Raw genomic sequence first — 12,483 nt, forward strand, 5'->3', positions numbered from 1 at the left:
ATGGACGAGCTGGTCCTGATCGCAGAGGATCACCAGCCGCCACAACAGTGGCTCACAGGAAGAGTAGGTGCAACGCACGCCGGCGCGGACGGAAGGACAACTTCAATTTATTTATTTGCAATAAATTTGAAGTTGTCTTTAATTTGAATTGTTGGTCTCTAAACCTAGTCTAAGATAGCTTAGGGTGGAGTGGGAGCGAAAGCTTATATTCGCTTTTGTGCGAATTCGCCCTGCTTCGCCGCAATAGATAAGTTAGGCTTAAGATTAGAGAAAAATAATTGGAATTATAACGTTGAAGAGGAGAGATCGTTTTTAGTGTTCGTTTTTTCGACATTTTTAAATATTTAGCAGCCACCCTTATTTGTTATTTTTTTTATAGTCTGAGATAAACTAATCTCATTTATCAAGGAATGTTAAAATTTAAGCGTTTTAGTAAAGGCTGACTATCTACATCCAAATTGATTAGGTTATGTGGAAAAACTACACCCAGCATTGTCTTACGATTGGTTAAGCTTTGTAAGTTTATTAGTAGGAGTCTACTACTTAAAGATGAAAAATGAAGATTTGCATCCCAGCTAAGACCTCTAAGTGAAAATATTAAGAAATTCTTTTGTACGGACTGAACACAGACACATGAACCTTACTCCAGTATCGGACGGACCAAAGAAATAAATAAGGTTTTAGTTATGTAGGGTTCGTTACATTCTTTAGAACAATGGGGGGGCAAAACGCACACATGTTTAAAATTTTAGTGTATGCGTAGCAATGGGTACTGAAATGTATTTTATTTTAAAGAAAGCTTTGCTAGCAACAGTTCTTAAACAAATGAAAAACTACGCTTCCTTACGCTTACATGAGAGCTATTTTTGGCAAAATAATACGACATGCTAAATTTCGTAAGGATCGGCCTACTATATCCTATAGCTGCCACATAACTGAACGATCGGAAATAGTATTTGGTAAAAATACCAACATTGGTATTTTTGAAGATGGGACTTAGGACTAGCTTGGGACTTTTTTGTAGCTACATATATTGTAATAATTTGGTTATATTATGATATTCTCATAAGGATCGGCCAACTATATGTTTGCAATATATATCCGGTCTTAACTGCAAGGGTATATCAACCTCGGCTTCGCCCGAAGTAAGCTTTTCTTTCTGGTTTTAAATACATTTCAACATTATATTTTTGTCAATCAGTGTGTGCTACTAAAGAACCGTTTTTAATGTACCGTTACTTTGCATATTCTGTTTTTTTGTATTCAATTATTAATGAGTATCTTCATATAATTTTTTAAAGATTTTGTAATGTCATGCCGGGTGCTCAAGGTTTATCCGGCGGCTGGCCATTTAATGACATCTAATTATTAATTAGTTCTTTGTGGAAAATTATCAAGGTCACGACGAAAAGTTGTCAAGTTTTGCATAAACTTTTCCTTGTTTTTGTTATTACATTTCTTTTTATACCATGCATAAGATCATCAAACCACTGAACCATTGCACGTTGTTTATCCACAGGTTGTCCATTAATGATTTTGTCTTTTAAGGAACGATAACAGTCCTCGTAAAGTAAAATAAGTAATAGTAATGGGCGTGACATAGACCACTGATTTCGGCAGTCTTCCGTTCAAACACTATTTAATAATGATGACAGCATGCTTTGAAGTCATTCGAAATTATTCTCCACAACCTTTAAAAATTTTATATTTTCCGGGGTCAAAGTATGAATCTTTTTTATTAGAAATGTGTTCGCTTTTATTTGCAACTTCTTAGGGATATAATTAACAATGCTATCCAAAATGGTACAGCAAATAATATAAGTTGCAGCATCTCATGCTTCAATTCTCTTTGTAAGAGTTTCTAAGATGTACACAAATTCAAATGGTTCCAATGCGGCAAGGTAAGTAACATGTTCTTGGGAAAGACAAGTTAAGAAATTGTAATATGATGTTGATAATTTGGGGTATTCGAGCAAATAATTTTGTTTTATAGAAAATATTAATTTTGCAATAATATAAAGAACTGTTAAGAGGAGCCCCAAATAATAAGGTCGTACTCCAATGAATTCCGTTTAGAAACTCATTTTATTTTGTAAAATTCTCTTATAGGAAAGATACATTAAAATCTTAAATCTATTTAAAACTACTGATCAACGCACTGCAGGCTGAACAGCTATGCGACCCTTTCTCAAGTGCGATAAGCGCACCACTTATGTATGAGTTTGTGTTAGGCTGCAGGGGATCGGTTTTAGACCATGCTGTTTGACTCGTATTTCATGGGTCCGATCCCTTGAAACTCTAACTTAAGAATTTGTATATAAAATAGTGTTCAATGCTTGAACAAGAACATTGTCTAGCGTATTGTCTCCATATAATTTAAAGATAACACAATTTACATAGTTTCCACCAAGAGAGTTTTTTAAGGTTTATAGGGTATATTCGATCATAAGGAACTTCAAGCTGTAAGATACAATTTCCAATACCAATACAAACACAACACAAGCTTTTTTATGGGAAAGTCAATAATAAAAACAGTAAACTGTAACTGGTTAAGATGACTTTCTTTGGGGACGCCAGATGTAGCACGGAAATGTACATTTTTAAATAAGACTCTTTGTGTTCTTCCATCTAAGTAGCTGGAGATCCACGTTAAGAGGTCTGTAGAAAATCCCAGCATATTCAGTTTACTCAACAAGAATGAGTGATTGACGAATTAAATGCATTGCGAAAGTCTGTGTAAATAACATCGGTTTGAAAATATTTTCGAAAGCCTTCTATGAAAACAGATTTCAACTTCAGTAAACTCGTGGTGGTGGAGCGACGCTTAATAAAGCCATGCTGACAAAGAGAGATGATTGAAGAGGAAAGGTGTTGCAAATGAGGAGTACTTAATTTTTCAAATAACTTTGGAATCGCCGACAATTTAGAGATGCCTCTGTAGTTGTCAGCATCGTACTTTTTCCCTTTTTTATGATGGGGGAATTATGAAAGATTCCTTCCACTTAAGGGGAAAAATCGAGGTTTCCAAAGATAAGTTGAAAAGTGTATGAAGAGGCTTGCACAGAGCCCTGACACAGTATTTTAGCACCCAGTCTGATACTCCGCCGGAGCCTGGCGAATAAACGGGCTTGACCCTTAAAAGATCAGGCTATTCTCGGAGAAAAAAGGGCAGAAAATAAGATTTGCTAATTGAATGCTGTACGCGTAAGGCTGATCTGTCATTTTAGGCGGAGAATAAGTAGTTTGAAAAAATTTTGCGAATAGATCGTCAATGGCCTGATTAGAGGTCGCAAATGAATTTTGAAACGAAAGCAGAGGAGGAAAAAATACATATTTACGCTTAGTGTTTACAAAGTTATAAAACTGCTTTGGATCCTGAGCAATTCCTGTAACATTCAGCATTATGCATGGTAAAATTTGACCGAGCTAGTAGATATCTTGAAAAATGTATACAGCTGCATGTTTGTTTATATTTAAGTAAGAACCTATTTTTAGTATTTTTTAGGTAAGTGAGGCACCTTGTAAACCAAGGAGGATTTGTGAAGCGGACGGATACTTCCATGGCCCACATGAGTCAAAAAAGTATTTAAAGTACAGTAAAAGTTTTCTAAGGTGACATTAAGATCGGTGCATCCCAGAAAATCGGACCAATCATATTTATCGATAAGGCTATATAATTTGTGAAACTCAGCTTTACGGAAGCAGCGAATCTTATTTGCGACGCATCGAGACATCTGATCGATACCAGGAATGGTTTCGATTGAGATTTCCAGCGTGGGGTGATGTAGATCCTCTGGGGTTAAAAGGGGAAAAACTCTGGAGAGAGCGGCACCATCAGGATCTGATACAAAACATAAGTCTAAAAGCCGACCTAACGAATTTCTAACATGGTTAATTTGACCTAGGGTCATGTCATGCCCGCGGTGAAGTCATGGGACATTGGACCACTTTAATTCTGGGATATTAAAGTCACCCACAGCTACAAGGTGGTCACGATCAGTCATAAGATTTAATTTAAGATTTAATTTAAACGGATTTAATATCGGATAAATGATGCCAATATCTGGGCGGTTCGGACGAAGGTATATATGAACATTTATGTATAAAGATTTAGCGGAAAAAATGATTTTAATGCAAATAAGTTCTATGTCTTGCTTCAGAAGCAAGAGTGGAGTCTACCGAAATGAGGACTTCACAACCCTTTCGCTGAGGTCGATCCCTTCTAAAAGTGGTGCACTTACTTGGGAAAACTTCGGAGCTAAAGATCTCCGGCATTAACCAAGTTACTGTAAAGGCTTTAATATGGGATGCAAGGGAAGAACTATCGGAATATAGTTTGGGGAGTTTGCTACATAGCCCCCTAGTATTCTGATAGATAAGTGTTAGTGACGATACTAGTTTTTTGGGTTAGTGGACGAAGAAGAGGTAGAAGCTCTGGTTTTAAAACTTTTTTTTTTACGGAGCTCTCGCTGGTCTTAAAACTTTTTTTTTCACGGAACTAGACGGATGTTCATGGATGAAAATGTTCTCTGGCCAAAAACTGGGTGTTAAAATCGTCTTGAACATCAGCGCAGGCACACGAATCTTGAAAAAAACGTGCGCCTTACATAATTATATTTAAATTTCGCTATGTCCTCCACCTTTATATCAGCTTTAGTTTGGACTTTAATATAAGCCGAGATATCAATCTCTGAAGTCTCAGGGGCAAGCCGAGAAACAAATATATGTTTCGATGGAGAATTCACCTGTAAGGTTATTCGTGTCGCAGGTACCAGAACTGCAGCATCAGTCGGTGCCGGTGTTCCGGACTGTGGAATACCCATTTGGGTCACTCTAACAGGGTTTCGTTTACTAGGACCTGTGGTATCACTTGAGAGATGCCACGGAGGACATTTCAGACAAGTGTTCATTTGTACTGAGAAATTCGGACGGCGAATTGTTCGTAGTTGTAGCCCTTGGGGTTGCCAGGGATATAAGCTGCTGCGTTAATGTCGGCTGAGCAGGCTGAGGCGGTTCACAAACAGCGAATTTCTTACGCTTAGGGGTCTCATTTAGCAGCTGAAGAGTATCTTAACTGAGTGTCAAGCACACAAAGTGTGCGATTTTACAAAAACAAGTGATCAACTCTTTAAAAATTTTTTTTAGTTTGTCTCATGAACGACTTCATTTCGTCTTGGACAGCACGACAATTATCACAACAATAATGTAAGACCTAATGTAGGTCTGTAATAACAGACCTACGGAAAATGGCATCCGAAACTTAGGCAGTAAACCGGGTACATACCGGAGCTATACGCAAAGCTCTTAGCTACGATAACTAATTTGCAACATTTTGTTATTCAGGCGCTGGTTACTCTTCTAGTAAAAATTACAAAATTAGGATCGTTCGATGCTTACAAAGGAGAATGCTTACAAAACTTAGAAGATGTTAAAACATTTTTACAGGGCTCTGTGGTGATAATAGCGCGTGAGAATAGCAAAAACATACATTTTTCTGATGATTTGCAGCAAACGTTGATGTCACTTCTACTACGTCTTACAAAAAACTGTTTGAGCTTTGATTTTAACGGAAGTTCGACAGATGAATCCGCTGATGATATGAAAAATGTTCAGATTCCAACGGCTTGGCGTGCTGCATTTTGGGGCGGTTATTGATGTTCGATTTTGGCGAAGACGAGGAGAAATTTTAAAACTTTTTGAAGCCATCAGCAAGTCAATTTGAATTTCTTGGAACTGTACTACGGAAACAAATGAATTCCCTAAATGAAGCTAAAAATGCGGTAATTGGCTTGGCGCGCAATCTTTGTGGATTGGCTTTGCCATTGAACGTTCGAATTCAGTATACCATGTTGTTTGAATGGCTGTACTATACAGAATATTTACCAATATTTTTGCGGGCTTAGAACTTTGGGCACACAACCCAGCGGTTACAACGCCAGTTTTAAAACTCTTTGCCGAGCTAGTGCATTGTCGTACTCAGCGGTTGTTCGGCAATGTGTCAAGCCCTATTGGCATTTTATTATTTTGAGGGGCATCGAAGCTTATTTTTATATATGAAAATGGTATCTTACAGCTTGAAGCTCCTTATGATCGAATATACCCTATGGAACTTAAAGGAATGTCTATATGCTTTCCACTCTTAAAAAACTCTCTTGGTGGAAACTATGTAAATTGTGCTATCTTTAAATTATAAGGAGGCAATACGCTAGACAATGTTCTTAATATTATTTCAAAATTAATTCTTTCTGTAAAACAAAATGATTTGCTCGAATACCCCAAATTATCAACATCATATTACAATTTCTTAAATTTTCTTTCCCAAGAACATGTTACTTACCTTGCCGCATTGGAACCATCTGCATTTGTGTACATCTTAGAAACTGTTACAAAGAGAATTGAAGCATCCAATTCTGCAACTTATATTATTTGGTGTACCATTTTGGATAGCATTGTTTCTTATATTTCTAAGCAGTTGCAAATAAAAGCGAACACATTTCCTATAAAAAAGATTCATACTTTGACCCCGGAAAATATAAAATTTTTAAAGGTTGTGGAGATTAATTTCGAATGACTTCAAAGCATGCTGTCATCATTATTAAATAATTTTTTAACGGAAGACTGCCGAAATCAGTGGTCTATGTCACGCCCATTACTAGTACTTATTTTACTTTACGAGGACTGTTATCGTTCCTTAAAAGACAAAATCATTAATGGACAACCTGTGGATAAACAACGTGCAATGGTTCAGTGCAGTGGTGGGCACGAAATCTAACGGTCGGAGCCGCAGCTCGGCCAAACAACAAATTACAACAACAACCACCACCCTCGCGATGGTTGTCGTCGCGTTGTGCGCAAACGGACCCTTAATAATTGTTGTTGCAAACTCGGGACCGAGGAGTCGGGTCCGCTACCTGCTTCGAAATTTGTGTAGCATTGTTTTTGTAAATCTCCACGGCTCACTGGCCGCGCGACCCGACCGTCTGGACCGATTTGCTGACGCCAAAAATTACGAATAACGGAGGGAGCCTTGAGAGCCCGAGGAGCCATAGGCTTGCCCACCCCTGGTTCAGTGGTTTGATGATCTTATGCATGGTATAAAAAGAAATTTAATAACAAAAACAAGGAAAAGTTTATGCAAAACTTGACAACTTTTCGTCGTGACCTTGATAATTTTCCACAAAGAACTAATTAATAATTAGATGTCATTAAATGGCCAGCCGCCGGATAAACCTTGAGCACCCGGCATGACATTACAAAATCTTTAAAAAATTATATGAAGATACTCATTAATAATTGAATACAAAAAAACAGAATATGCAAAGTAACGGTACATTAAAAACGGTTCTTTAGTAGCACACACTGATTGACAAAAATATAATGTTGAAATGTATTTAAAACCAGAAAGAAAAGCTTACTTCGGGCGAAGCCGAGGTTGATATACCCTTGCAGTTAAGACCGGATATATATTGCAAACATATAGTTGGCCGATCCTTATGAGAATATCATAATATAACCAAATTATTACAATATATGTAGCTACAAAAAAGTCCCAAGCTAGTCCTAAGTCCCATCTTCAAAAATACCAATGTTGGTATTTTTACCAAATACTATTTCCGATCGTTCAGTTATGTGGCAGCTATAGGATATAGTAGGCCGGTCCTTACGAAATTTAGCATGTCGTATTATTTTGCCAAAAATAGCTCTCATGTAAGCGTAAGGGAAGCGTAGTTTTTCATTTGTTTAAGAACTGTTGCTAGCAAAGCTTTCTTTTAAATAAAATACATTTCAGTGACCATTGCAACTTTTGTTGCATATGTGCGTTTTGCCCCCCATTGCTCTAAAGAATGTAACGACCCCTACTTAACTAAACCCATATTTATTTCTTTGGTCCGTCCATGTGTCTGGAGTCCTCAATATGGGGTACATCAGGACCGCAGAGAATCCGTAAAAAATAATTTCTTAACATTTTCGGTCTTATGTTCGAACTACAATGGTCTCCACTCTTTAACATCTCTTTTCTGTCTTTCAAATTTCAAATATAGCATTTTAAATTTCTTTACTAACTCCTTTTAGCTTAATAAATTACAAATGCTTTGATATATACTAATAAATCGTTTCTCGAGCGCCCCTCGGTCGTCTGGGCCTCTAAGCTTTATGATGAATACAGGAATGCTAGCTGACGCTCTAATTGATTCACAGAGCATTTCCAAAATTGTGAAAGACCTCGAAAAAAAAGACTCCATCAAGCTTTTACCAGTAAAACGCATCATACATAGCTGCAGGCCTTCGCCAAATCATTGTCATATAAGAGTAGACCGCTCTGAAGCTGAGAAAACAATAAAAGTAGAGCTTAACCGCTCGCAGTAGAGCGAAAGAGAATAGAAACATATAAAATAATATAATAAATAACACGTAATAAGTAAATAAACTAATAATAAATAATAATAATAAGATAAAAACAAGAAAGGAAAGCTAACTTCGGGCGGAGCCGAAGTTTATATAACCTTGCAGTTAAAACCGGATATATATCGAAAACATCGGATATAGTTGGCCGATCCTTATGGGAATATGAATACATAATCCAATTTATTACAATACAAAATCTAAAAAAAGTCCCAAACTTCTATCTTCAAACATACCAAAGTTGGTATTTCTACCAAAAACCATTTCCGATCGTTCAGTTATATGGCAGCTATAAGATATAAACGACCGATCGTTATGAAATTTGGTAGGTCGGATTAACTGACCAAATATAATCTGTACGAAGTTCCAGCTTTCTATCTTCAAAAACACGAAAGTTGGGTCATTTCCGATCGTTCAGTTTTATGGCAGCTATAGGATATAGTCGGCCCATCCATACGAAATTTGGCATGTCGTATTATTTTGCCAAAAATGTAAAAATGTGTCATATTTTTGCCGCTCATGTAAAATTTGAACTCTCTAACTCTAAAAACACCGAAGTTATACCATTTCCGATCAATCAGTTATATGGCAGCTATAGGATATAGTCGGCCGATTCCGGTCGTTCCGACTTATATACTGCGTGCAAAGGAAAGAAAGGCGTGTTTCAAGTCGTTTCAAGTTTCAAGTCGATAGCTTTAAAACTGCGATACTAGTTTGCGTAGAAACAGACAGACGGACAGACAGACGGACAGACGGTCATGCTCATATCAACTCAGGAGGTGATCCTGATCAAGAATATATATACTTTATAGGGTCGGAGATGTCTCCTTCACTGCGTTGCACACTTTTGACCAAAATTATAATACCCTCTGCAAGGGTATAATAAAATAATGATAAGAAATAATAAATAAAATTAAGTGAAAATTTGACTCCAACTTCAAGTGTGTTATCCTTTTTTCCTTGTGCTATATTCCTGCAGGCGTGTCTCGGATTTCCCCGTACTTGTTTTACGTGGCTTGTTCCACACTGAAGGTATTACGTTCTTTAATTTTATGTTCAAAGGTGAGTCCGACAACTTAATCGAGCTGTTTAACAAATTTAACAAATTTATTTTAGGGGAGAAAAAATCTGATCATCAGCGACAAAAGGTTAATATGATAAGCCCTCAGGAGTGGCAGGCTTTCATAGGTGCTGCGGTAACTTCTGCATTGCAGTCGCAGAAGGAGGATGTTAAAAATAAGTTGAAGGTGGCCACAGATCAGTTTAGGGCAAAAACTCCTCCAAAACTCCAGACCAGTTTAGAGCTCCTCGCCAATTCAATGCAGCTGCATGTGACCCAGTAGAGGAAATGGATGTAGATCCGTCGTCTTCAAAATTTACGCAGCCTACTAACTTCCAGCAGCACCAGCACCAACAAACACTTGCTAAGGGGCCACCTATTCCTCAATTGTTCGGAAGTAGCAGAAGGGGAATTATGTATAAGAGGTTTGCAAGTTTGCAGAGGGTATCGGTATCGGTTAATGTTACAAATATCAGTGACATAATTGTTCCGAAGTACAGATAGAGTTTTGGCAAATGATGTTTCCCAATTTGAATTCTTTTGCTGCCCCGAATAAACTTCTGTCCTTTAAGACAAAGTTTGTGGCTTATATCCGAACGGAGAATAACGATTCAGTTTATTCAAAAATATATCGATTTCTCATGGGATCTGCACATTACGTATACAAGGAGATCAAAGATCTGTTAGAAACGGTATTATCCGACCATCAAGTTCCCCCTATAATAACCCTATATGGGTTGTGGGAAAAAAGGGTACAGATCGGGGTCGCCTAATAAAAGACTTGTTCATGATTTTAGGACATTAAATTCGATGACTATTTCCGACAAATACCCGATGCCGAGTATTTCAATGATATATTCAAAACAAACTATTACACAACCTTTGACCTTGGGTATCACCAGATTTATCTAGCGGAGGGTGATCGAGAGAAGACATCTTTTTCTATCAATAGTGTAAAATAAGAGTTCTGCCGATTGCCTTTTGGCCTAAAAAACGCTTTCAGGCGTTTCCAAAGTACAATCGACGATGTCCTTCGAGATACAATTGGCCTTTCCTCCTATGCCTACGTAGACAGGTGGCGTACGTAGGTGCATTTTTTTCATGTTGGCGAAGTCTTTCAGAGATTGTATAGCGCTAACATGAGGATTTCAAGAGAAAAATCACAATTTTGTATGGAATGTGTTAAGTTTTCGGCTATATAGTCTGAAATGGGAATATAAAAACGGGATTAAATAAGATGAAGCCCATTAAGAAATCAAAAATCCCAGTAACGTTTATGAGCTAAGGCCATTTTTGAGTCTTTCTAGCTACTATCGTTGTTTTATCAAGGATTTCGCAACGATAACAAGACTAATAGCGTAAAGGGAAAAGCGGGTAAAGTTTGCAAATATCGATCAAAGAATATGTCTGTTCATGTAGATAATGCCAAACTCAATGCGTTTGACAGACTTAGGTACATATTTGCCTCAGAAGATGAACTAATTTAAAACTACCCGATTTTTCAAGACCATTCGAACTGACAACAGACACTTTTTCTACAGGTAAAGGTGCGGTTTTATTGCAAAATAAAATACTAATAACCATGATTTCAAAAGAGTAAAATGACAAGAAGGTTATTTATGGCAAAAATGAGAGGAAGCTTTTGTCTATTGTATGGGCTTTAGATACCTATATAGGGCCTATACTGAAAGCATTGAAAAACTCGTTCAACATGTATCTGCATGCCCTGAAAATGCTAAAAATACAATATCGGACTATCAAACCTCCTGTTAAAATCAGACTATGTATTATTTAAATATAATTCTTATACAAAATAAGAATTGGTTAACACCCTACATATGGCACCTCTCAACCAGGAGTGTACGTAAGTAACAAACGTATATTGGTGAGAAAAATGCGACGAACCAGAATGTATTCTGTGTAAAAAGCCCTACGTCCCTGCAGGCGCGGGTCAAGGCAGATGCCTGCTTAAAGTAGTAGTCGGTGATAAGTAGTTTCGTTTTTTTTTCTACCTAATATAGTAAGCTAGCAATGATAGCTTTAACTTCACATCTCCAATTAAAAACATTTATTATATATTAATTTTTTTTTTTTTTTTTAACGAGTTAAATTTTATTGTTGTTGCCAGAATGGTTCAGAACCATTTGAAACTAAACCGGGCGCTAAGAAAATGGGGTGAGTATGGTACATATGGGCCTAGACTATATACAATAATTTACAATTATTTACATTTGTTTAAAATATTAGGGTAAAACACGGGAAGACAGATCGCTAGGGTGGAATCTCTTTAAACGCCTAAGAGTTTGCGGGTCGTCCAGCCTGCTAGCCAGTGGATTTGGGTGACTCGTTCGCCTGTCCGAGTACCGTCGGCTGTGTTGGTTTAGGAGGTCGCCCACCGGAACAAGTCCGGATGCCCTTCGAGCAGCACGTGCCTGCACTACCCTCAGCCTGTGTAGCTGGTGCTTGGATGCGGTGCCCCATACCTCGATCGCATACGTCTAGGTTGGCGTGAGGATTGCTATGAGCAGCAAAACTTTCGTCGAAAGCTGGAGGCTTTTGGATCCCAGGAGCCAGTCGAGCTTTTGGTGTTTTCGAACGCATTTGGCTTTGATCACCGTGATGGGGGTGTTCCATAGGAGCCTGTGATCTAGGTGTAGACCTAAGTAGTGGTGAGAGGAGGCGTTTTTAATGGTGTCACCATTGAAGGTATGGACAATGTCGATCACAAGTCTTAAAGAAAAAGTGACGCATGCCGACTTGCTGCAATTTATTAGCCAAGGCTGTCAGCTGAGACGAGTAGGATGCAAGCAAGGCCGTGTCGTCGGCGTAAGTAGCCAGAAGCATACGAGCGTCTGTGGTGGGCGACGGAACTGGCATATCACTCGTGTACATCGTGTATAGGAACGGTCCAAGTACACTTCCTTGGGGCACTCCTGCGTGAACGTGAACCAAGCTGTATCGTGAGTCCTTTACTGCTGCAACGAAGGTTCGATCGGCAATAAAACATCTCAGGATGGCGA

The 12,483-nt window shown here is 38.0% G+C and overlaps 1 pseudogene; it reads left to right on the top strand.

Moving 5' to 3' along the window:
* Nucleotides 1-7,192, top strand: LOC122321417 (ran-binding protein 16-like; annotated as a pseudogene).
* Nucleotides 7,193-12,483: the final 5,291 nt, after the last annotated feature.

This window comes from Drosophila bipectinata, chromosome XR (genome assembly GCF_030179905.1).
Source record: "Drosophila bipectinata strain 14024-0381.07 chromosome XR, DbipHiC1v2, whole genome shotgun sequence".
NCBI classification, from domain to species: Eukaryota; Metazoa; Arthropoda; class Insecta; order Diptera; family Drosophilidae; genus Drosophila; species Drosophila bipectinata.